The sequence below is a fragment of the Zootoca vivipara genome, chromosome 12 (assembly GCF_965207765.1).
Source record: "Zootoca vivipara chromosome 12, rZooViv2.hap1.1, whole genome shotgun sequence".
NCBI lineage: Eukaryota > Metazoa > Chordata > Lepidosauria > Squamata > Lacertidae > Zootoca > Zootoca vivipara.
In genome coordinates, this window is record NC_142595.1 from 15,418,543 (window position 1) to 15,446,162 (window position 27,620).

Consider the following 27,620-nt stretch of genomic DNA (forward strand, 5'->3'; position numbering starts at 1 on the left):
GCTGATACTGACCTATCTTGCAGCAGCATCCAGCCAGTAAGAGAAGCCGGGCCAACGGCCAGCCTCGTGATTGGCCGCTGGTGCCTCTTATGGGAACAAAATCCTGAGGTGTGGGTTGATACTTTAACAGCCCTGCAAAGGCCAAGGAAGCAGCGGAGCATCCCCAGGCTGCTTTTTCTCAGGTCCCGTTGCTCTCAGACGATCTGACATTTCACAGGCGAAACCAGGAGGGGCGTGTTTGTAGCGCAGCTCTTCTCATGCCAAGCGGCCATCGCCGAAGCCGCGCAGCCAAACACTCTACTCCGTCTATTGTAACGGGTGTGTGTTTATTTACTCTGCAGCAAAATGTCACCTGCCAGTTCAAGAGCCAAGACGGTTGAAAGCATACCTAAGCATCTGTAGTGTATGAAATTGCCATTGACTTGCATATGTGCCCTTGAGACAAGATGGTCCCTGGGTATGGTGTGAAGACACACGAGGCAACCACTTTGCTGAAGATAAGCAGGTCAGGGCCGGCTCTGGTTAGCTCAGGCAACCCCAAACTCGGCCCTCCAGATGTTTTGGGACTACAATCCCCATCGTCCTTGACCACTGGTCCTGTTGTTGTTTGTTTAGTCGTTTAGTCGTGTCCGACTCTTCGTGTCCCCATGGACCATAGCATGCCAGGCACTCCTGTCTTCCACTGCCTCCCGCAGTTTGGTCAAACTCATGTTCGTAGCTTCGAGAACACTGTCCAACCATCTCGTCCTCTGTCGTCCCCTTCTCCTAGTGCCCTCCATCTTTCCCAACATCAGGGTCTTTTCCAAGGATTCTTCTCTTCTCATGAGGTGGCCAAAGTATTGGAGCCTCAGCTTCACGATCTGTCCTTCCAGTGAGCACTCAGGGCTGATTTCCTTCAGAATGGATAGGTTTGATCTTCTTGCAGTCCGTGGGACTCTCAAGAGTCTCCTCCAGCACCATAATTCAAAAGCATCAATTCTTCGGCGATCAGCCTTCTTTATGGTCCAGCTCTCACTTCCATACATGTTAGCTAGGTCCTCTTAGCTAGGGATGATTGGTTGTAGTCCCAAAACATCTGGAGGACCAAATTTGGGGATGCCTGGGTTAGCTCCTTGGGTGGGTGGCAGCCTGGAACATGGACACCACTTTGAACCCCATGACCAAAAAAAAAAACCAGCCCATTGGAGCACTGGGACAGCTTCCTCAGACTCTGCCAGGGCCTCATCACAGCCTCCCAGCTAAAATTTCTCGCATGGAATATGAAGTCAAATATAACCATCCTACCTTCCAGGACATCCACCATTTACGGGCATGTGGAGCTATGCCTGAAGCCATCCTGGATATAAAACAGTTTGTTGCATGGTAAAACTGCTCCTGGGCTGTACCACTTGGGACTGAAGGTGGTGAGCGGCAAAATTAAACGGGGTGCAGGGAATGCTAAACAAAACAAAACAAATGAAGAACAACCATGTCTTGGAGAAGGCTATTATAGATCCTCTCTCACAAATACCCCTAACATTCTTTGTACAGGAAGTTGTTGTTGTTGTTTTAAAAAAACTATAATATTCAGTCATCTAATGTCCCCCCCCCTCTACCAGTCCAGTGGTATACACCGAGGGCAGGACATCTAAGGCTGGAATCCAGAGCACCACACAGAAGAATGGACAGGAGGGCTGAAGCCCCGCTGCCTCCTTCCCCAAACCAGGTGGTCTTTGGGAAGGTAGAGGAAGGGCTCTTGGACCCATCAGATAATAGCGCAGAGCCTAGGGCTTGCCGATCAGAAGGTCGGCGGTTCGAATCCCCGCGACGGGGTGAGCTCCCGTTGCTCGCTCCCAGCTCCTGCCATAGCTGTCAAGTTTTCCCTTTTCTCGCAAGGAAGCCTATTCAGCATAAGGGAATTTCCCTTTTAAAAAAAGGGAGAACTTGACAGCTATGGCTCCTGCCAACCTAGCAGTTTGAAAGCACGTCAAAGTGCAAGTAGATAAATAGGTACTGCTACAGCGGGAAGGTAAATGGCGTTTCCGTGTGCTGCTCTGGTTCGCCAGAAGCGGCTTTGTCATGCTGGCCACATGACCAGGAAGCTGTACGCCGGCTCCCTCGGCCAATAACACGAGATGAGCGCCGCAACCCCAGAGTCGGTCACGACGGGACCCTTTACCTTTTACCCTAAGCTGAGCAGAAGCTTCCTGGGCTTTAGGAAGGAGGTAAGGTAAAGGGACCCCTGACCATTAGGTCCAGTCGTGACCGACTCTGGGGTTGCAGCACTCGCCTCGCGTTATTGGCCGAGGGAGCCAGTGTACAGCTTCCAGGTCATGTGGCCAGCATGACAAAGCCACTTCTGGTGAACCAGAGCAGCACACGGAAACACCGTTTACCTTCCCGCTGTAGCGGTTCCTATTTATCTACTTGCATTTTGACGTGCTTTCAAACTGCTAGGTTGGCAGGAGCTGGGACCGAGCAACGGGAGCTCACCCCACTGCAGGGATTCGAACCGCCGACCTTCTGATTAGGCTTTAATACTCCAATTCACCAGGAACATTTATGGGGCTAGCCTAGTCCCCCTGGTCCACAGACCACATGCCATTGCTTTGATAGATGGTATCCTCTATTTGCAGCCTTTCAAGCAGCCAAGTTAAAGGGATAAAGAGAGTGAGAGCAGGGGCACTGAAGTTGCCCATCAAAAGTTGGCATCTCGACAACAGACTGAGCAGGTACAGAGGTTGCTCACCACTATGGTGAGATGGGTTGGATTTCTGTTTAAAAACAGATCTGAAATTCACGGCATGTTGCATGATGAAAGAAAATTATATGAAAATGATGTACTGATGGCATAAAAATGTATAAAACAAGTACAAATACCTGCTGGAAATGTAAAGGAAAAAAAGGTACCTTTTTATCATAGGTGGTGGTCATGTCAGGTAATAAAAGCTTTCCGGGAAATGATATATAATGAATTTTAAAAATGTTTAAATTAACTTTTGTAAAACAAAAAACAGTAGCTTTTTTATTGGGAATCGTAGGCACCGATATCCCAGAGGAGCAGAAAAGACTCTCCATGTATGCAATAACAGCTGCACAGATGTTGCTAGCCCAGAGGTGGAAAGAAGACATAGCTGGCAAGTCTCCCGTTTTTCGCGGGAAACCCCCATATTTAAACCCGTTTCCCGCTGCTATCTCGAATAGAGAAAAATCCCGTATAAATCCCCCGGATTTCCTACCTGCCAGGGAGGCTCCTTCTGCACATGTCTGGATATGCACAGAACCGATTTCGGGTGCCGCTCTGCCCATGTCTGGGCACCGGAAATCGGGCACAGCGGCACCAGAAATCGCTTCTACGCATGTCCAGACATGCGTAGAAGCGACTTCCGGTGCCGCGCTGCTGCTGATCCCGGATTTTTCTTACCGGGAGTTGGAGGGTATGAAAGAAGACAAGGTCCCAGCCAGAGACGAATGGCAAACCAAGCTGATGGACTTTGCTGAAATGGCAAAACTGGCTGGCAAAGCTCAGAAACCAAGAAGACAAAAACTTTAAGAAAGAATGGGAGAAATTTACCATTTATTTAGGAGACCATTGTTATAACTCCACACTTGTAAAAAAATCAAATAAAATTATCTTTAAAAAATGAATTTCTATTTAAAATTATAACAATTGTTTCTTAAATTTGCATCTGTACAGGTAAGTACATGCAAATGTTATGCAATTCTGTACCTTTTTTGGGGTGGGGTGGGGTGGTGCATCTTCTTTTTTTGACAAGGCATACATGGACACCGTAAGTAAGCGAAGCAGGGCTAGGGCCGGATTTCAGTTTGATGAGGCCCTAAGCTACTGAAGGACATGGGGCCCTTTATATGTCCAGCTGTCCTTTGTCAACAGCAAATTGTCGCTGTTTTTTTGTGTTGAGTATATGCCGTATGGTAATTTATGGACCTCATGGGTATCTAAAGCCATTGCACATGTTGCCATGCAACCAGTCCATGCAGAATGTAGGCACCCTATACAGTGGTACCTCTACTTACGAATTTAATGCGTTCCAAACGCACATTCGTAAGTCGGGGAAAAAATTGTAAGTCGAATCCCATAGGAATGCATTGGGAGAAAAAATTCGTAAGTCGAAGCAACCCTATCTAAAAATTCGTAAGTAGAAAAAAAAATCCTATCTAAACCGCATCCAAGATGGCGGGCGGAGCTCCGTCCGTAAGTAGAAACATTCGTAAGTAGAGTTATTCGTAAGTAGAGGTACCACTGTATATAGAAAGGAGCAAAGCAGTGATATTTTAGGGAGCAGGCTAGCAGGCGGGGCCCATGATTTACATCAGAGGAGCCTACACAACACAAAACACTGTTGCTGCATGTAGGTTTTTATTTTATTTGTTTTTTATCTTATATTTTGGAAATGTACAGCCAGTTTTTTTTTCTTTACATTTTTTGGGGGGCCCCCAAGAGAGTGGGGCTCTACAGCTTGTTTAGCTTATACATAAATCCAGCACTGGGCAGGGCAAATCACCATCTGTAAAGGGCACGGAGAGCTTGAGATCATGGAGCCCAGATGGGCTAAAATTACCAAAGTGCCTCACTCCCCCCCCCAAAAAAAACACAGTCTGAAATAGTTCAGCGCAGGAATAGCTTTGCCACATGACAGGCTGTTTGCTTAGGCTTGTACTTGCCATAGGATTCCCTCTGCTATTTATTCATCTAGGCAGCCTCTCCATGGTCCTGCATTGCTGCCCTCCAGGTCCATGTTTGCTTACCCCTGACCATTGGGTCCCTCAGGACACTGAACTCTTGCTTTGGCCATGCTGCCCACTGGCAACTGGCAAAACCCAGAACCACCACCAGAAAATGACAAAATGGACCACTCCAAGCCAACAATGAAACCAGCCATGGACCCTCGCCTAGGCATAGCTTCTGCCCAGGAGCTAGGCTGCTCCGCTGTAGCTGAATAATCTGGCCAGGAACAAAGGTTTTTCAGCAGTTCTGGCCACTGAGGCTTCAAGGATACCCTGCCAATTTTGGAAAGGATCAGATCTGGTTTTAAAATGCCATTATCCTATCCAGAGAAGAAAATCCATCAGGTTTAGTATCTGAGCAAGCAAAACAAAACAAAACGAGAGAGAGAGAGAGAGAGCGCGCATTTCCCCAGCAAATCTTATCACTGTGGCAATTCCGTCAAAATCCAACCTTCTAATTGTAGGTGGTGCCCTTCCACCTGTGATTATCCGTAATTACAGTTATCCCTGTTTAAATTTTGCTGATGATATTAAACCACGAGTTGCCAGCATCTTCACCACAGGTGGGTTGTGAAAAGCACCCTCCGGCTCTATGTAGCCCCGAGGCAGCTTTCTGCAAACTCCTGCGAGAATCTCGGCTTTCCTTTTTAAGAAGGCTAAGTTTTTAGTCCCTGTTGTTGCTGGGATAAGCTGGAAAATGTATTGGCAATACGCGCTAAAGGCTTAGATTGCAAGACAGCGAGCAAAAGGAGACATAAATTCAGTTTTATCTCCCCTCAGACTCAGGTTCTCAGATGCTGTCAGATTCTCTTTTTTTCCTTGTTCTTCATATGTTTGGAGACAGAACAAGAATATTTCCAATTAAGTGTATTTAGTCAACCACCTGTGGCTTGGCATCTAGCAAAAGGCCCAGCAGATTCAGGCAACAGAAGAGTTTTAAGTGCTGCTCAGGGCTATTTGGCTTGCAATGCTAGACTTCAAGCCTGGGTGGACAGTTTGCTGGCATGGAAAAGCGAAGCAATATATATATAAACATATAGATATAGATATATAGATATATAGATATATATATAGATACCGTGTTTCTCATATTATAAGACATGTCTTATATTTATTTTTTCCTCAAAAAACCACACTATGGCTTATTTTCAAGGGATGTCTTGTTTTTTCCCTCCTCCTCCTGCCGCGGCTGGCATTGCTGCTGCGCCTATCACTATGTCTTATTTTCGGGGTATGGCTTATATTCCTTGAATGCTTAAAAATCCTGCTATGGCTTATTTTATGGGTATGTCTTAAAATATGAGAAACAGGGTATATATATAGATATATATATAGATATAGGGACCCAGGTGGCGCTGTGGTTAAACCACTGAGCCTAGGGCTTGCTGATCAGAAGGTCGGCGGTTCGAATCCCTGTGACGGGGTGAGCTCCCGTTGCTTGGTCCCAGCTCCTGCCAACCTAACAGTTCGAAAGCACATCAAAATGCAAGTAGATAAATAGGAACCGCTACAGTGGGAAGGTAAACGGCATTTCCATGTGCTGCTCTGGTTTGCCAGAAGCGGCTTTGTCATGCTGGCCACATGACCTGGAAGCTATACGCCGGCTCCCTCGGCCAATAATGCGAGATAAGCGTGCAACCCCAGAGTTGGTCACGACTGGACCTAATGGTCAGGTGTCCCTTTACCTTTTACACACACACACACACACACACTCATAAAATATTATTTGAAACTTTTTAAACCCACCTTCCATCTCAGAGCAATTTCAGAGCAGGGTGCAATTAAAATACATTTGAAATTGTACAACATGCACACTTAAAATGGCAGCATATTAAAAGCAAGTAACATTATTATTATTATTACTATTATTACTATTATTACTATTATTACTATTATTATTATTATTATTATTATTATTATTATTATTATTATTATTACAGTAGTAGTAGTAGTAGTAGTAGTATATACCACCCTATACCTGGGGGTCTCAGGGCAGTTCACAGAATAAAATCAAGATATAAGATATACTGTAGCTGATGATATACTGTACCATGATGTTGAAAACCAGATATCATCCAGCCCTACTTACAACCATATCAACCAAACCTGGCGCAGAAATTCCAACAAAGGCTTGGTGCAAGCAACCGGTCCTTTAACTGGTGTTGTGGATTCACTTCTGCCAGCAGCCTGATTGGCTGCTCCTGCAGGTTGCTGATTCACTTCCACCTGGAGCTGGATTGGGTGGCTCCTGCGGACCAATCAGACTGCTGCATCATTCTGGATCCTATTGTTCTAGGATTCAGCTCAGTACCGTACATAACAGGAGGAGAAGGAGGCAGGTCCTCTCCGCAACGGTGGCCAATGATCGATGACCATCTCTGCCACCACACTGCGGAATTATGCCACTTGGAGGAATTCCGAGAAAATTTGCTCAACTATATACCAGCTACTCGCCTTCCCTCTTGGCAGATGATGCATCAATTTTAAACCCCAAGAAATCCACAGTTGGCACCCCAAAACTGCATTTTTCTCTTTTCAGTTGCAACCCCACCTCCTTGAACTTGAGCAACACTGCACGGACACGCGCAACCAGTTCCTGTGGGTCTTTTCCAGCAATCAAAACGTCATCAAAAAATGGCAAGACCCCCGGCAGACCTCTTAACAGGCGTTCCATGAGCCCTTGAAAAATCCCTGGGGCCACACAAACTCCGAACTGTAATCTGTTAACTCTGAACGCCCCTTTATGTGTGACAATAGTCTGTGCTTCCGCTGATTGTGGGGTTACTGGCAGCTGTTGGTAAGCTTGTGCCAGGTCAATTTTGGCGAACACCTTGCCCCCAGCCAGTTTAGCCAACAGATGTGATACGACTGGAATGGGGTATGAGTTTCCCCTGAGTGCCTTATTGATAGTACATTTGTAATCTGCACATATCCTGACTTCCCCATTTGCTTTAAGGGGCGTGACGATTGGAGTCTCCCACTTAGCAGAGTCCACGGGTGAGAGAACTCCCTGCTTGACCAATTTATCCAGCTCTGCCTCGATCTTGGGTTGCAGTGCAAATGGCACTCGCCTTGGTTTGAGTCGGATTGGGGCCACCCCGGGATCCAACTCGAAGTCAACTGGGGGCCCTTTATAACAACCCAGTTTTCCATTAAAGAGACCAGCAAATTCCTTGCATAATGCCTCGCTCATCTCAGGGCAGGTTTGGATTGAATTAAGCCCTGAGATACTCAGTCCCAGGGCGGGGAACCAGTCAGTGCCCAGGAGACTGGGGCGACTGCCCTTCGCAATCACCAGTTTGAGTACAGCCTGTTTGTCCCGGAACTGTACTCTCACGGCACACATTCCCATAACATGGATGCGGCCTGCTGAGTACGACTGCAAGGTTGCCGGGAAGGGCTCCAGAGGGGGCAACTTACCCCTGGGGAAGAATGTCTTCGCGGTCTGGTCCGACACGATGGTGAATGCAGATCCGGAGTCCACCTCCATGTCGCACTGCTGACCCTCAATCTTCACCTTGACGTGTGCCTTGCCTTGCGCTGGAAACTGCACGGCCCTCCCGTTGATCTCCGTTACGTAGTGGCAGTCCTTTAGAAAACGAGTTGCTGTGGGCGGTCTGCGATGCTCCAGTCTAGGTGCTCCTGTTGCTCCCGACGCCGCCGATCTACAGACCCTGGCGATGTGACCCGTCTTTCCGCACGTCCGGCACATAGCATCCCTGAAACGACAACTCTTCCGCTCATGGTTTCCGCCACAACCTGGGCAACTGCCTCGGCGATCTTTGTGCACTGTGCAGGCCTGACGCACCAACTCGACCCCACGGACTGGGCTCTGGCTCGGAGTAGCCTCTAGCTCGTCCATGGCATGCGCAACTTCTATCTGTGGCTTAGTGGCCTTGCGACTGGCATCAAGCTCCTCTCTTTCATAATTCTCCGTGGCGGTGGCCTCCTTCAAGGCTGAAGCAAGGGTAACCTCTTCTTTAGCCACGATGCGTCTTCTGGCTTTCTTGCTGCTCAGACCACCAATAAACCGATCCAGGAGAGTCTCTTCCAGATTTTGGAAGCCGCAATGCTGAGCGAGCTTCCGGAGCTCAGCCAGAAATGTGGATACAGACTCCCCAGCACGCTGCTGCCTCTTATGGAACTCCATCCGCCGGGCCATCTTGGTCTCAGTAGGCGCCAAGTGGCTTGTTAGGCAGGCAAGAATATCTTTGAGAGATGTCTCACTCAGCTTCGCTGGAGCAAGTAATGCCTTGGCCAGCTTGAAGGTCTCGGGCCCACAGTAGCTCAGGAATGTGGCCCTTCTTTTGCTGGCATCGGTGATCCCTTGAGCCACTGCAAAGAACTCGAAGCGTTCGACGTAGTCTTCCCATGTGTGGGGCTCTGATGGCTGGAAGGGCTCCAATACCCTTGGACTCTCCATTGTCCTAGCGGGCAGGGTCGTCTTCTCAGCTGGCCAGTGAGTCTTGTTCTCAGCTGCAATCCGGACTCTGAGGCAGGGCTGTGTTTAACCGCTCCTCAGCATTCCGGATCCCATCCTCGTCGCCAGTTGTTGTGACGTGGGGTTTGTGATTTCAGCTCTCTTCACATAACATGCTGGAGACAGTTCTCTAGTAACAGCTCTTTATTAAAGTGAACAAGACTGAAGACTGAGGAGAGGAAAGCTACATTTATAGGGACAGGGGACTAGCTAGGAAGGGATACATTTTGGAGGGAACAATATCAGGCAATCACAGTGCTGCCTTTTGGAGGGAACCAGTAAGACAGAGGATCCAAATACAGCAGCTTAAATGAACCAATAGTAGCTGTACCCTCTGGAACCAAAAGGCAGTTACTTTATCCTAATGCAAATACAGACAATAATAATACAGATATAAAATCCTTTGACTCAATACACAACACAAAGTTCCCAAAGAGGTTCCATTGTAGCGAGCAGGTTGCTCGAGACTGATTTATAACGCCACCATCCAAATCCCCAAACATGCCAGCTGCACCATGCCCCCCCCCACTGAATGCCATCTGTACAGCAAGCTCATTAGGCATCATCAAAGAGAGGCGTCCTCGGTGCACCAACTGCACTAAATGTGCAGCCCCAGAGGTTTTCATAGGAAGTCACAGGGACAAAGGGGATGTTTCTGTTGGTTCTAGAGAGAATGTCACAGTTGGGTATCCTCTCTCTCTCTCTCTCTCTCTCTCTGCGCACCTCCATTCTTCTCCAGTGACAGGATTTAAGGGCTCAAGAGCCTATCAACCCCAGGACCTGCCAAGAAGGGCCAAGCCCCTTTTCTTCCTAATGTAATACAAATGTCTCAACAAATGAAACTGATCTGTAGAAAAACTAAAAAAATTTTTTTTAAAAATCCTTCCAGTAGCACCTTAGAGACCAACTAAGTTTGTCATAGGTATGACCTGAAGAAGTGTGCATGCACACGAAAGCTCATACCTATGACAAACTTAGTTGGGCTCTAATGTGCTACTGGAAGGAATTTGTTTTATTTTGTTTTTATTTATTTTATTTGCCTACCTGTAACCTGTAACCGATCTGTAGAAAATGTAACTTGGGGGGGGGGGGAGAGAGAGAGAGAGAGAGAGAGAGAGAGACATTGCACATACTTTTGTAAATCAAGAAATCTTTAATAAAAAAAAATGTGGTTTTTTTAAAAAAATGTGTAAATCAAGAAATCTTTAATAAAAAATATGGTTTTTTTAAAAAATGTGTAAATCAAGAAATCTTTAATAAAAATCTGTGTGTGTTTTTAAAAAAAATAAAAAAACACAATGCAACAGGAGACCTACAGCCCATCAGGGGGAATCCCCATCCTCCAATCCCAGCACTTTTCCCTTCCTGTCACTGTGGGTTGTTTATATATATATATATATATATATATATATATATATATATATATATATGCGTTTTAAGAAACTCTTGAAAATGGGTGGATTTTTATGGGCGAAGAGCAGGAACGATATGCTTCAAATAAAATGAATATATAGAATAAAAAAATAAAATAAGATGGGGAGGGCCCTCCCGAAGGCTGCGTTTAGCTCATGAGCTTGTCATTCATACCTGGCTCCTCTACATGTTCACACATCCACCACTTGATGCTGCAATCCATGACTGATAAACTAGCACCAAGGGGCCGGGGCTGGTGAGTAACAGAATGCATTGCTGACACAACATCACAATTCCAGGGTGTAGCACCAACCCCACAATGTGCAATGTCGCTGATGCCTTGGCAGCAGAACATGTGAGCCTCTCCCAATTTGTGAAAGCCTAAAAGAGAGAAATTTAGACCGCGTTAAACTCCTCGCCCCCCCCCCACTGCCTGACCCGCAAGACTATAGGAGAACTAGGAGAGATGCTGCGCATACTAACAGCAAACTAAGCGCTGGTTGGTCCTTAGGCCTAGCCACCAACATTTCTCCGATGAAAATAGGTCCAAAATAATAGCAACAATAATTTTATTATTTATACCCCACCCATCTGACTGGGTTGCCCCAGCCACTCTGGGCAGCTTCCAACATATATAAAAGCATAACAAAACATTAAACTTTTTTAAAAAACACTTCCCAATACCCTGTTTCTCCGAAAATAAGACGTAGCCATAAAATAAGCCATAGCGGGATTTTTAAGCATTCAAGGAATATAAGCCATACCCCGAAAATAAGACATAGTGATCGGTGCAGCAACAATGCCAGCCGCGGCAGGAGAAAAAAAAAGACATCCCCTGAAAATAAGCCATAGTGTGTTTTGTTGGGGGAAAATAAATATAAGACGGTGTCTTATTTTCGGAGAAACACGGCTGCCTTCAGATGTCTTCTAGAGGTTGAATAGTTTCTTATCTCTTTGGCTGGGGCGGGTCACATAACCTTCCAACATTTCTCCGATGAAAATAGGAACGTCCTAAGGAAAAGTGGGGCATTCTGGGAGCAAAACAGAAACCGGGACGGCTTCTAGAAATCCGGGATTGTTCCTGAAAAATAGGGACACTTGGAGGTTCTGCTTATGTAGTGAAAATGGTACCATCTGGGTACTAGAGGGTGTTGCCAGCAGGCCTAGGGGACCCTCAAGGTTTTCCAAAGTACAAAAAAATATAGAGAAAAGCCTTTGGGGGGGGGATCCCTGAAAAAGCCCAGTGAGCGTGGTTATTGAGCATTGAATGCTGATTGACTATTGGAGGAGAGAAAACGGAAAACCAGTGAGGAGCAGAAATGGAAGAAAGTGTCACAGAAGCCCAAAGAAGTGAATTTTGCACCAAAATATTTTGTTCAAGATCCCGCTTGCATTTTAATATTTACATTGACTACATATGCGTTCAATGCTTAATGTTACTATCTTTATGGCCCAACAGGAAGTCTTTGCCACACTCTGCTTGACAAAAAAAATAATGGATTTAAGCTTCACCCACTTAACCTGCTGCAAAAGGAGCTAAGCTCTGCCTGTTGTCACATCTGAGATATCCAGCAAATCTGTCTCAGCAAAGTGCCTCTAAAGTTAACTTTCAGAAGAGCCAATGTCTTGTACGGAGCCTGTTTTTGCTTTTAACAAACTTGCAGATGAGCCAGCATACAAAGCTTTTTGCTCGAACCTAGAACCTAGTTGTCTCTGCTGGACAACTTGCATTCCAATTGGGCAAGAAAGTATTTTTGGAAATCTCGCTCAAAAGCAAGGCTGATCTTGAATGCACAGAGTTCCAAGTGAGTTGGGAAACCGACAGTAGACACACCTGGAATACTGTGTCCAATTCTGGGCACAATTTAAGAAGGATGTCGCAAGCTGGAATGTGTGCAAAGGATGATCAAGGGTCTGGAAACCGAGCCTTATGAGGAACGGTTGAGGAAGTTGGGTATGTTTAGCTTGGAAAAGAGGAGACTGAGAGGAGATATGATAGCCATCTTCCGATATCTGAAGGGCTGTGGCATGGAAGATGGAGCAAGCTTGTTTTCTCCTGCTCTGGAGGGTAAGGACTCAAACCAATGGCTTCAGGTTACAAGAAATGTTTCCTACTAAACATTAGGAAAAACTTTCTGACAGCAAGAGCTGTTTGACAGTGGAGCTGTCTCCCTTGGACTCTCCTTCCTTGGAGGTTTTTAAGCGGAGTTTGGATGGCCATCTGTCATGGATGCTTTAGCGGAGATTTCTGAATTGCAGGCGGTTGGACTAGATGGCCCTTGGGGTTCCTTCCAACTCTACAATTCTATGTGCTCTAATAACGCTCAGAGTACTTGAAAACAAATGCCAAGTATTATTATTAATGACGTTGCCGTGTCCAGACATCAATCAGAGTGCTTCCTCCCAATTTGCAGAGTCAGCCGAGGCCATTCTGTGCCCCCTTTGCAGCTCCGAGAAATTGTAAAACACCACCGAACTCCTTTCCGACATGACCCTATTTAGAGACTTAAACTATGCTGCTATGACCTCAAACAGCAATAAAGATGCATCAGAGTATATCAGTTATCAAAGAGGGTGTGACCTCACCACAACCCCACTAGGGGTCACAGCATTTGCGGAAATACCAGCATCAAGCGGGCTTTGGAATAGATAAAGGGGAGAATGAGTAAAATGGCAAATGTTCAGGGAAGTGAGCAGAAGAGATGGGAAAAGATGATCCACAACTATATCACTTTTCGGGGTGTTTTCAGGTAGGGGGACCACATGCAAAGGAAGGCTTGGCTCCTGCATCTTTAACAGATGTGGAAGAAGAGGGTTTTCAGGAGATTCTGTATTGGCTGAAATTAAAGTAAAGGCAAAGAGACCCCCTGACCGTTAGATCCAGGCGCAGACGACTCTGGGGTTGCAGCGTTCATCTTGCTTTACTGGCCGAGGGAGCCGACGTTTATCTGCAGACAGATTTTCTGGGTCATGTGGCCAGCATGACTAAGCTGCTTCTGGCGAACCAGAGCAGCGCATGGAAACGCCATTTACCTTCCCGCCGGAGCATTACCTATTAATCTACTTGCCCTTTGTGCTTTCGAACTGCTAGGTTGGCAGGAGCAGGGACCGAGCAACGGGAGCTCACCCCGTCGCGGGGATTCGAACCGCCGACCTTCTGATCAGCAAGCCCTAAGCTCTGTGGTTTAATAACCCACAGTGCCACCCGCGTGAAATTGCCTCTCCTTAAAAGAAGCACAGAAGCCCCATCCTCCTTTGAATCTGACATCCTACTTTCTAGGCCATTTGGCCAAATCAGGTTAAACTGTACCTGCACACATAAATACACTGCTGCAAAAATGTTAATTGCAAGAAACCCACAAAACTAGGATCACACTCTTGAAAATAAGCCCTAGGCTCTGCAAACTCTGTGGCAACCTGCCAGCAACTGCTTGCCGGCGTTTCATCCACGTATCAAATGGTTAAAAATGCAGGTGGCCGCAGACTTTGAAACTGTCTCTCTCCCTCACACACGTTTACTCATTCACTCTCAATCCTCGCCCCACTCCCAGAAAAAAGTGTAGGCATAAAAAATGAGTGCATGTGTGTTCTGCACACCCACGAACGCGCTGGGTAAGTGGAGAGACAGTCATCTGCTTTAGACTTGAACATAATAAGAACCACAGCTGTATAAGAAAATAGTAAAATGAAATGAAGCAAAATGAAAAAAGTGCAAGTTTCTAGAATTTGCCGTTGCTGGGAAAAATCTACCACCATTTTTTACAGTTTAAATAATCTCTGCAAAGCGTTGTTTCATAGAATCATAGAATTGTTTAAAGGGGCCGTGAGGGTCATCTAGTCCAGCCCCCTGCAATGCAGGACTCTTTTGCTTAACATGGGGCTCGAAACCATGACCCTGAGATTAAGAGTCTCCTGTTTCACAGCAAGGAAGCAAAAGTCCACCCTATTGCTAATAGTAAAGACGTAGTCAGGTGACTTAGGAAATTTGCAGAGTATGATTGTGGCAGCCACCCCTTCGAAACTGTTTTTCATTAAGAGATATACTGCCTCTGAACTTGGAGGTTCTATCAAAGCTTAGACCGCAGTAGCCTTTGTCCTCCATAAAATTGCCTAAGCCTTTAATCTTTAAAGTTTAAATTTTAGCCCCACGACTGTGCTGAGCACTGGGAATTGAAGTACTTTGGAGGAAGGGCACCAGGTTGGGGAAGGCTGCTCCTAAATCAAAGCAAGGGGCTATTATAGCAACACAATTTGTAAGAAAGGAAAACATTCTCATGTTTTTTATTCCTTCTTGCTATTCATAATGCTGTACTTTTCTATTATCTCTCCCACATGTACTTAAACGAAAGCTGCAATCCTGTGCACGCTTTCCTAGGAGTAAGTCCCACCTAACTAAACCAGATTCGCTTCTGAGTAGACTTGCATAGAATTGCACTTGCCATAAGATGGACACTTACCTAGGGAATAAGAAAGTCGCAAGTAAACACTCACTTCCATGTTCACCTTTTTTATTTGCATTGCCTCTGCACTACATTATTCCCCCTTTTCCATTTCTGTGTCCATTTTACAGCTCGGGAACAGAGAAGCCACTCGCGAGATGACACACAACAAGTACACAGCAATATTTGCACCTGGACCTCAGACTTTCGGCCACAAGCCCCTCCCACACCCGTGGGTGACATAATCATGAGTGGAATTTCCAACTTGTTTGCCAACCCTTTTGCGCTAACCGGTGGCACATAGAAAAACACAGAATCATGGAGTTGGAAGGGACCCTCAAATCCACCCCCCTGAAATGCAGGAATATGCAGCTGTCCCTTATGGGGATCGAGCCTGTGAACTTGGTGTCATCAGCACAATGCTCTAACCAACTGAGCTATCCAGCAGGTGACTGCAGCCCTCTCTTGCGGCTACCTTTAAGTGTTGTGGGGGTTAAGTCTTGTTGGGTTTCTTTAAACCCCTGCTGTGGACATCCGAGTCCAAAGGTAGGGAGCACAGAAAGGGGGGCGAGGGCTCCGGAGATGCCAGTTAATAATACTAATACCAATACTAAGGCAGTGAGAGATTTTACTTTCTTGGGCTCCTTGATCACTGCAGATGGTGACAGCAGTCACGAAATTAAAAGACGCCTGCTTCTTGGGAGAAAAGCAATGACAAACCTAGACAGCATCTTAAAAAGCAGAGACATTACCTTGCAGACAAAGGTCCATATAGTTAAAGCTATGGTTTTCCCAGTAGTGATGTATGGAAGTGAGAGCTGGACCATAAAGAAGGCTGATCGCCGAAGAATTGATGCTTTTGAATTATGGTGCTGGAGGAGACTCTTGAGAGTCCCATGGACTGCAAGAAGATCAAACCTATCCATTCTGAAGGAAATCAGCCCTGAGCACTCACTGGAAGGACAGAGCCTGAAGCTGAGGCTCCAATACTTTGGCCACCTCATGAGAAGAGAAGACTCCCTGGAAAAGACCCTGATGTTGGGAAAGATGGAGGGCACTAGGAGAAGGGGACGACAGAGGGCGAGATGGCTGGACAGTGTTCTCGAAGCTACGAACATGAGTTTGACCAAACTGCGGGAGGCAGTGCAAGACAGGAGTGCCTGGCGTGCTCTGGTCCATGGGGTCACGAAGAGTCGGACACGACTAAACGACTAAACAACAACAACAACAATACTAATACTAATAATGTATTTATACCCCCCCCCATCTGGCTGGGTTTCCCCAGCCACTCTGGGCGGCTCCCAACAGAACAGTAAAAACAGGATGAAACATCAAACATTAAAAACTTCCCTAAACAGGCCTGCTTTCAGATGTCTCCTAAAAGTCAGGTAGTTGTTTATTTCCTTGACAGGAGGGTGTTCCACAGGGCGGGCACCACTACCGAGAAGGCCCTCTGCCTGGTTCCCTGTAACCTCCCTTCTCGCAGTGAGGGAACCGCCAGAAGGCCCTCGGAGCTGGATCTCAGTGTCCGGGCAGAACGATGGGGGTGGAGACGCTCCTTCAGGTATACCGGGCTGAGGCCGTTTAGGGCTTTAAAGGTCAGCAACAACAACTGTGCTCAGAAACGTATAACCGGTGTTATATGGCCTTGGTGAAACAGGAGAGGTCGGTGTGTGTGTGTGTGTGCCTCCCTCAACCTGACTGCAAATCCTCCGCTGGTTGTAGCATGGGATGCATGCCAGGAGATGCTTCCTTTGACGAGTGGAAGTTCCCCCTACCCCACCCCCACCCCATTCGTTCCTGGGTTGCTGGTAGCAGCAAGGATTGCTGCCAACACATTTGCAAAGCTTTCAACTGCTACCATCAGTGCAAGACAGTTGGGCTGTGACATTCGGAGAGGGGGAGAAAAAGAAGAAGGAAGGAAAGCCGAGATTTTTTATTTTGTTTAGATGATTCAAAAACACTGTGCCGTCCTGCGCTTGGAAGATCAAGTCTCATGAAGACTTGCAGTGCTAGCATTCACCACCCAGGTTCCTAGACTGAGATACAGTATATCCTTAGCAAGAATGACATATCTAGGTCTGCAGCCAGCACCTTGGAAGACCCTCCAAGTGCATCTATTTTCCAGGTATAGTCCCAGATTTACAGAATCCGTCCCAGTTTCTGATTTGATCCCGGAATGTCCCTCTTTTCCTTAGGTAAAGGTAAAGGGACCCCTGACCATTAGGTCCAGTCGTGACTGACTCTGGGGTTGAAGCGCTCATCTCACATTATTGGCCGAGGGAGCCGGCGTACAGCTTCGAGGTCATGTGGCCAGCATGACAAAGCCGCTTCTGGTGAACCAGAGCAGCACACAGAAACACTGTTTACTTTCCCGCTGTAGCGGTACATACCGTATTTATCGACTTGCACTTTGACGTGCTTTTGAACTGCTAGGTGGGCAGGAGCTGGGACCGAGCAACGGGAGCTCACCCCGTCGCGGGGATTCGAACCGCCAACCTTCTGATCAGCAAGCCCTAGGCTCTGTGGTTTAACCCACAGCGCCACCCACTGTCCCGTCTCTTTTCCTTAGGACGTCCCTATTTTCATCAGAGAAATGTTGGAGGGTAATGAGTTATGCAACACCCTCCCCCCCCCAAGCCGAGGAGATAAGTAACGATACAGCCTTTAGAAGACATCTGAAGGCAGCCCTGTATAGGGAAGGTTTTTTAAATAAGGTTTAATGTTTATCATGTTTTTCTATATGTTGGAAGCCGCCCAGAGTGCAGGGTATAAATGATAAGATTATTGTTTTTAATATTTTAGACTGGGGCAACCAGTGGCAGCTAGACTGGTGGCTGGGAGTGGCCACCGGGACCATATAACACAGTTCCTAAAGGATCTTCACTGGCTCCCAGTACATTTCTCAGGATCCCTTCCAACTCTACAATTTTATGATTCTAGGAATCCCCCTATGCGTATTAACTCTGAAGCGAGTCTGGCTGCATTCTGTGGGTTTTACTCAACAGTATGTGAACAGGATTATCGCCTATGCTAGAAGTTATGCCCGCTGCAACAGAGTCCCCTTCTAACCTGGTCCTCCTTTCCACTCCACGGTCTATGGATTTTAAGACGTCAACAGTCCATTGGGAACCTGAAGTCAGGGGCACTGAATAAATTCCCTCCAGTTATTACCTGATTGATCCCACATGCACACTGTCGCTTTTTCCGAAGGACGTCTTGCCTTTCTCAGACGGGGAATCTGCCTGCCTCTCTCAGCTTATTCCAGCCTGACAGTTAATGATCCATTAACACCCGGAAAAAATTATGCATTATACAAATTGCAAGTTGGCCGGCCTGCGGACCCAGCTGCTGGGTTCTGAAGGTTCTTGTTCTGGAAAGTACACGGCTTGGGGGGAAATAGGCAACAAGAGCGACAAAGCCTTCCTAGTGTTGGGCCCCTGAAACCCCCTCAAAAGAAGAGCCCAACATCCTAAGTATAGCTGCCAAGTTCCGGCCTGAGAAATAAGGGACTGGACCGGAAGTAGCAGACCGGAAGTAGCACTGCCGCCATTTTGGAACTGGGCGGAGCATGTTCAGAAGCTACTTTTGATGCTGCTCTGCCCTGTTCCAAAATGGCCGCCGCACCAGAAGTCACGCTGCAGCCATTTTGGAACTGGGCAAAGCAGCATCAGAAGTTGCTTCTGAGCATGCTCCGCCCAGTTCCAGCATGCTCCGCCCAGTTCCAAAATGGCCACCGCGCCAGAATAAACCAGGGGAAAACAAAAAAATCCGTTTTTCCGGCTGGGGACAGCTGGAAAAACGGGGGTTTCCCAGGGAATACGGGAGACTTGGCAGCTATGATCCTAAGTCCCATGCAGATGTGTGAGGAAGCCGGCCCTTTTGCCTGTCTTGAGTCTCATGCCAATGAATTCCCTTCCTGGATCTCCACAGAAATAAATACAGCAGGGTAACTGCTTACACATGCAAAATTGCAGCCTCAGGCCTCATCCCTGGGAAAAACCCCTGTTTACTGCTGAATTGGAACAAATGTCAACTGGGTTTTCTGCAGACCAACATTTGTTCCGATTCAAAAACAGGTTTTCTTGAGGAAAATGGCGGGACGGAAAAATCATGAATCGAAGTCACAGGACGAATGGAAGAAATCATGGGGCAAACAGAGGTGTGGTTGAACCCTCTGTCTGTTGCTACATAGCACCAGAAGAACAGCGGCCATTTCTGTTTCTTTTTTCTCAATCAGACCACCAGTGACTACTAGAACTGAGGATTCAGAAGCTAGGAAGAACAGACCAAGGCACAAACAGATGGAAGGCCAGTGTTGGGAACTGGGCCCAACTGGCTTTCAGCCCTGAAAATGTGAAGTGCAGAAAATGTAATTTCAGCCCCAGATTGTCCCCCTTCCAGTTCGTGCAGCTAGCAGGAATCCAGAATGGGACCGGTGCAAGGGTTTTTAATATGCATTATAGTGCAACAAGAGGGACATTTGCCCAATACTCTCCAAGGCAGGGCCATCTTAAGTATATCCGGCGCCTTGGTGCAAAGATCCCTCCGGCAGTGCCCCCCCCCTGTTTCCCAGAGTTGCTGACCTTTTTATGGCTCTGCCAGCAGCTTTGCGGGGCTGGAGGAGGTGGGCAGTGGCTGGAGGGCGGCTCCTCCGGCGGGGAAGAGGTGGAGGCAGGATGCGGCACTTCCTGGCTCAGCTGGCCGCTTCGTGCCACGGTAGCCATGGCAGACGGAGGCTCCGGGCATGGCGTGGCGTGGCGCTGCTTTGGGACAGCATGGCGGAGGCGGGCAAGGGCAGCGAGCTGATGCCAGGAGGCATCACATCCAGCCTCCGCCTCTTCCCTGGAGCCCTCTATAACTTGGCACCCTGGCGCCCCGCGCCACTTGGGCAAGACGCCCCTGCTCCAGGACATGTCACACTTTCTAGAATGGTAGGTTAAAGGGTTAATGATCCCTCCAGACTGTGGGGTTTGTGCTGGTGTATCCTGCAGCAGGTTGTTGGCACAAGATACAATGCAATAGTGATGGGTTTATACCGGGCCATCCACACAGCATTGCGCTTTATTAGTTCCCTGTAACTTCACTTCTGGCAGTGAAGGAACCACCAGAAGGCCCTCAGAGCTGGACCTCAGTGTCTGGGCTGAACGATGGGGTGAAGATGCTCCTTCAAGTATACAGGTATACATCTATTACCCCTGGAGAATAGACATCCTGTTGTGGCGACTGTAACCTAAATTCAAGGTGCCATTTGGCACCTAACTTATATACCTGAGTTTTTAACACTGGCAACTCCCCCCCCCCCAAAAAAAAGTTGCATACAATGTTACCAGATTTCTTCAGCAGGGCATTAAGGAACATGCCCTGATTGGAAACAAAACAGTGTGTCCACCCCAAAATGTCTGCAGGCACAAACAGCATCCGGAACATGTTGGTGTATAACCACCGCATTACCATCGCAAGCACGAATCATCATAAATGTGCAATAAAAAGGACATCTCAAAGGCTTGTTTCCAGACAAAAAGTGGTGCCTAGTAAGGAGTGGGGTTGGGGGGAAACAGTGACAACCCTGAACTCCTGAATTATTTTACCAATCTGGATCACACCCTCGGCATGTCTGTGTCTCAGTTTCACCACTGTGCTGGACAGAACGGTGCCCTCATTTTTGCTACAGGGGAGTGCTGTTATATGAATTTTTTAGGTCTTAGAAATATAATAAATGTTCATAAATGTACAAGGCAAACACGTACATAAATAGATAAACCAATGACTGAAAACAGTCCAGGAAGACAGTCCTGAAACTGTCTTGACTCCCAAACTGACCAAATGTTTCTCTGCAAGGAGGGAGGGGGTGAGGGAACCTTCCCATTGTCTCAGGAATTAAGTAATTACCACCTCAAAGAAATGGCCAGACTACCAGGAAAGGCAGTTAGATAAGGCATTATCAGATAACCTGGCAGGCAGGAAAAACATTCAAATTTCTGTTGTAGACCGCCTTTTCTGTGATGTAGGTATGATGTATCTGGGGGTGGTCTTGGGGTACACCCCTTCTGTGATGTATGTATGATGTATGGAGGGGTGGTCTTGAGCTCCAGGGCAGGGGATTTCAAAATGTCTATATAAGGGCAGGCACACCTTTATTCTGGGTCCTCCTCCTTTTCTCCTGCCTGGGAGGGGAGCACCCTGTTGCAACAGTTCAATAAAGATCAGGCTTACTAGCTGCTTTGCTTCTCGATATTCTCTGGTTGGCCTCTGTGTGTTTTTTCACTCCTACCGATGGAGAACCTACAAAGGACTCTATAAGGGCAGATTTTGTTTACAACAGAGCAATGATCACCGCGGAGAGTAGGATCAGGGGGCAGAGGAGAGGGGATCTTTTTTTTACTGCATCCCTCATCACTTGGAGGCAGAAGATTTCGAGAGAGACAGGAAGGGCATTGGGGTGACAGGCCATCGATAGGGGTCGGGGAGAGAAGATGAATCCAGCCCCGGGAATCAATTTCCAATCTCTCCGTCTCGTCAGCACTAATTCCTGCCAGATACACAGCAGCACCTCTGGGAGGAAGGCGCAGAGCAGGAAAGGGACGTCTTATGTCACGGACAGGGTGCAGAGGCAGAATCAGCATTTGCCAATGTCACTCCTTCCTGAGAGTCCTCCCTGCCTCCCCCCCTACTCCATTGTGCTTCGGATCATCCCGCTTTCAAAGAATCCAGGAACCTTGGCATCTGGCAGCAGTTCTTACCATCAAGATTTCAAGCTGCAGCTAACATATAGACACACCAAACTAATCATACATGGGGCTGCCTCTGAAGATGGCTGGGAAACTTCAGCTGGTGCAGAATTCGGCAGCCAGTTTACTCACTGGGGCAAGGCGGTTAGAGGACATAACGCCAATCCTGGCCCAACTACACTGGCTGCCAATTAGTTTCCAGGCCCAACTCAAAGTGCTGCCTTTGACCTATAAAGCCTAAAACGGCTCAGGACCACTAGACCGCAAGGACCGCCTCTCCCCATATGAACCATTCTGGACCTTGCAATCATCATCCTCAGCCCTTCTTTCTGTGCCTCCTCCACAAGAGGTCCAGAGGGCGGCAACAGAAGAACGGGGGCTTTTCTGTGGTGGCTCCGTTTCTGAAAAAATCTCCGCTGTCTTCATTACATATCTTTAGGCACTGGGCAAAAAGATTCCGCTTCACCCAGGCATTGGGCTGATTAAACAATCTATGGCCTTTTAAACAGTGTGAGGGGTACAAAATAAATAAAAAATTCCTTCAGTAGCACCTTAAAGACCAACTAAGTTTTTATTTTGGTATGAGCTTTCGTGTGCATGCACACTTCTTCAGATACACTGAAACAGAAGCCACCAGACCCTTATGTATATTCAGAGGGTGGGGGGTGATGGGAATGGGTGATGGGCTGATAGGAGTGGTAAACCTGTTGATGACTGTTAACGACTGTTAATGACTGCAATTGGTCTTGAGGGGGGGAAGCAAGGGCTGAGGTGCTAAGGAAAGCTTGATCATGTATAATGAGATAAGAATCCTATGTCTTTGTTCATTCCAGGTGGCTCCATGGTTTTAATTGAGTTGCAATTCAGCAACTGTGTGAGGGGTGAATGTTTTGTTTGTTGTTATTATACTTTTGTGCTTTTATACAAAAACCACCCTATGATTATCAGATGATGTGTTGTATTTAAATGATGATGGAATGGCCCCTTGAATCCTGGCTTTCCCCACTTTACACCTTCTTGGTTTCCAGATTCACACGCACACAAACTGAAGAGGCAACTTTTCCCTCCTCCTCCACTCCTGATTCTTATTGTCTCATCGATCTCATCCACCCCACTGCAAAACCACCCATTGGAACCCATTCCTTTGAAGGTCCAAGTTGATGGGCTAGCAACACCTCCAACTCAACAGACCCCAGTCCATTGACCAGAAACCAGAGGGACCTAGAGGGGTCCTTGCTTTCCAAATATGAACATATTGCAGAAAGAAGTAGCAGCGATGTCCCATTAAAAAACAACAACACCCTGTAGCGAATCAGCACATTAGACAGAATGGTTTGGCATGGCAGTCCTCTCCCTGATCGGCTAATTCATGTGGGGCCACATTGAAAAGTATGAGCCACCACTTGCCCTTAGAAGTGGTTCGATCTGTAACTCTGCCACCTCATTCTCAATAAAGCAGTGGTTCTCAAACTTTTTTCCTCTGGGCCACACTCTCGGAATAGGAATTTGCTCGCGCTGCACTGAATTTTATTTATTTATTGATAATTCTGTTTCAGGAAACAGAAGCAACTCCTATCAGTGCTTGGTTTATAACACAGAACACAACTACTTTATAATATGATCATGGGACATCCAGAAAATATAAAACAAGGCAGCCACACAGGAACAGGAATCATTCCCAAAATATAATTATAAACAACCCCCTTACATGAATACCTTAAGTATGCATACAAACTCCATGAGAGCTTTTGCCAGGCAATCTCATTTCTATTAGGCCTAATTTGAGACAAAAAACAACAACAACTCTCAACTCCTCATCCACACAGAGAAGCCTTTCTCTTTCCTGATCTTTCATATTCATCAGAGTCGAAAATCCCAGTTTGCCAATACACCGTGGAGAACTGTAGAATAATAGCTAATGCTCTTGAAGAGAGGCATGGGTACCGTTTCTCTGTCTCTCTCTCTGTGTGTGTGTGCATACATGTATCTGAAATATTTAAATGTTTCTTTCATCATCCTTGAATCTTCCCGCTACACTTGCCATCACGGAATCATAGAATTGTAGAGTTGGAAGGGACCAGAAGAGTCATCTAATAGTCGTTTCCCCCCCCCCTGCAACGCAGGAATATTTTCCCCAACGTTGGGCTCAAACCCACAACCTTGGGATTAAGAGTCTCATGCTCTACTGGCTAAATTGACATCATTTTGCACTCACAATGATTTGTGCACATGACTGTATTGGAGCAATTGTACACGATCTGTTTCAACACCTTTTGCACCTGCAAAAGTTTGAGGCTGGACATACAGCTCTGTTTCAAATCGGTTGCCTGTCCTGCAGCTTCCTTCTGAAACCCTGTAGTTTTCTTGTACCACAAAAGCTTGAGGGTGGGGTAGGGATGAGACAAGGGTGTTGTCCTGCTTTTCTTGCATTTATATCACATGAGTGCCACTGCAGATGGCAATAACTCAATAACGATGGAGAAGAACCATAGAACAGCTGAAAAAGTGGAATGATATCTGGGCAGCTGGGCAGTCCAGTGTAAATCCACCACTTCTTCACTCTTATTGTGTCAGTGACATGTTGCAGGCTATGTTGACAGAAGGGTGTTGACAAGCTGGAAAGTGCGCAAGGGAGGACAACCAAAAAGATCAGGGGCTCTGGAAACCAAGCCTTATGAGGAGCTGTGTGTGCTTAGCCTGGAAAAGAGGAGTCTAAGAGGAGATATGATAGCCATCTTCAAAGGCTGACAAATGGAGGATGGAGCGAGCTTGTTTTCTCCTGCTCTGGAGGGTGGGACTCGAACTCATGGCTTCAAGTTTACAAGAAAGGAGATTCTGACTAAACATCAAGAAGAACTTTCTGACGGTAAGAGCTGTTCGACAGTGGAATGGTGGTGGACTCTCCTTCCTTGGAGGTTTTTAAGCGGAGTTTGAATGGCGATCTGTCATGGATGATTTCTGAATTGCAGGCGGTTGGACAAGATGGCCCTTGGGGTCCGTTCCAACACTATAATTCTATTATTCTATACCTGCAGGAAGAGGGGAGGAAGTCTGGAGGGGCCCTCTGTCCGAGAAAGGGCAAGTCTTGCTTTGAACTCCATCTTGTCTCATGCACCAATATGACCTCACCCTGTGAAGAAGCCTAGGATCCAGTTCTCCTCCTTCCCTCCACAATCTCCCCCTAGAGATTCCAGGCATCCTGTCCTCCAAGCTCTGTTCTACCAGATCTCTAATGCCTTGGAGCCGATTTTTTTTACAAAGCCAGATGCTAAGGCTGACGTTTGCCTGTAAGTCACACTCTTTGACCTTGAAGCCCTCCTTTCCCATCAAGTGGTGCAGTTAGACTATTTTAGATGCTGGACTCTTCCTTGGCGGTAGTGGCTGGGGGGGGGGGGGAGAGAAAGTGTGCCGCCTCCCTTCCTTCAAAATGTACCAAGCCAGCCCTGCTGCTTTGTGGAGCCCATCCCCTCACATCTTGCTATATGCAGAGCCCTGGGATTTCTGCCCCCAAAATCCTTCCCCGGCATTGCCACTGTCTCTAATCCCAGACGCTTGGGGAAGAACTCTGCACCTGCTCGGAGACAGGCCCATCTTTTTCTTCAATACTCCACACCAGGCATCCCAGGGCCGATTCCTCAAAAACGCTTTCCTAGAAAGCTCAGCAAGAGTCTTGCTGAATTCTCCTCCAGGTAACCTGGCTGAGGCGGGGTGGGGGGGCTGGCGGCCCTACACCCCACCCCCTTATTTAGCCCCTGCTGTTGTTCTTTCGGAGTGTCCCCCTGACACACACGCCTCCTACCCCAGCTTCAATCCTTACTGCCTGCCTCAATGGAGGCATCTGAAGGCTGCTGGCTGGGCTGGGCAAGCAGAGGTATGTGAGGCGCATGGCAATGAACTGATGCAAAAGGAGGAGCCCACCGCAGAGGTCTGCCCAGTCCCCTCCAACGGTGCAGAGGGGGGGTGGGGAGAGAGAGAAAGCCTGGAAGCAACGGGAGGGGGCCATCGCTGCCAGCCAGAAAACATTTTCCACTGCTGATATTCTCCCCACGTTCCTATGCCCCCACAACGAGAGAGAGAGAGAGATATTTCAGGATGGTGGCGAGGGACTGCGCCTCTCCCCTAACATATGGGAGCATTGGGACAAGGACACCAGAACCATCTGACCCTGGGGCTCAGGGATTTGTGTGTGGGGGGGTAAATAAACCCCCGAGAACAATATTTTCAGGCTGCACAGTGTGTGCATGCACGCACGCATGTAAAAGGAAGAAAGGGGGGTTTGAGGGTTGATACATTCCTCCCTTTTGGGTCCCACCACCGCCACGGCCTCCATTGTAATATGTGGCCAGATCCCTCCCTGCTTCAAGCTGAACTTCTTTCTTTTCTTTTCTGGGTCCTTTCCTGAAACGAGTAGACATCTTTAAAGGTTCTGAATGGAGCATTAAATTAGACGCCTGCAGCAGCAGCTGCCTCCCCTCTTTGGCACGCTGGCTCCCTTTGCCTTCAAAATCAGCTTCCTCCACAAGTCCTTGCCTAGACCACTCAAAATCATTTCTTTCTGCGCTCTCTCTCTCTCCATCTCATAGACACACGCGCGCACACACACACACACACACACACAACCCCCAGTGCTCCGTTATCCTCACTTATTCATCAAGCCCTGTTTCGCCCATTAATTCCTCCTCGGTCCCTCCCGAAGGTCGGTTCGCCCAACCAATGCATGGGTCGTCCTGCAACCCAGGACAAAAATAAATCCTCGGGTTGCATTGCCTGCAATCTCTCTCCAGTTAGGAACCGGGAATTCCTCCCTCAGCCTCCCTACCCCTAACAGTCATTTCTGCTCCAGTTTAAAACGAGGTGGCTTCAGAATATTTCGGAAACCCTGGCTCACGGATTGTCATCATTATCTAAAGTGACTTTTCTCGGCGACTGGTGGCCTGCTGGAAAGGGTGGCATTCTCTCAAGACGTGGTGACCAACCCCCTTGGCGCTGGGAGCGCATTCCCGCGGCAGCCTGGTCTTGGCAACCAGAGGCGTGAGATGCAATCATCCCCGGGAAAGGTAGATGAAGGAGATTGCAATGTACAGCGAGACATCCGTGGACCTCAGGGGTGCGAGGCACTGCCAGAGGGTCCCTCCAGTCCCTGAAATTAAAAACTGCTCAGGTATAATGTCACACCCTCCAATATTTCTCTGATGAAAACAGGGACACCCAATTCCATGGTGAAGATGATGGTGACGCTTTTATTATTTCTACCCCAGTCATCTGACTGCATTGGCGGCTTCCAACATATATAAAACATTAAACTTTTTTTAAAAAAGAGCTTCCCTATACAGGGCTGCCTTCAGATGTCTCCGAAAGGTTGTCTAGCTACTTATCTCCTTGGCTCAGGGGTCACATAACTCCATACCCTCCAATATTTCTCCAATGAAAACAGGGATATCCTAAGGAAAAGTGGGACATTCCGGCATCAAATCAGAGACTGGGGCGGCTTCTGTTAATCCGGAACAGTCCCGGGAAAATAGGGGCACTTGGAGGGTCTGTAATGCCGATCGTCATCACTTTGCGCACCTCCTGCACTGAGGGGGTCAGCGTTTTGGGGGCTGCATGGCTTCCAAAAAGACTTGCATGGTGGCGTAATGCTTCCAAACCAGCAAAGAAGATTTCTAAGAGGTGTGGATCCAAAATTACATGAAACAGAAGCTGTGCTGAAGCTAAGCAAGTCTAGATCTGGTCACTGCGGGAATCCTAAATCCATCTCCACAAGCTCCAGAGCAGGAAGATGGAGCTATACACATAATAAAAACCACAAGGACTACAAGGACAGCTCAA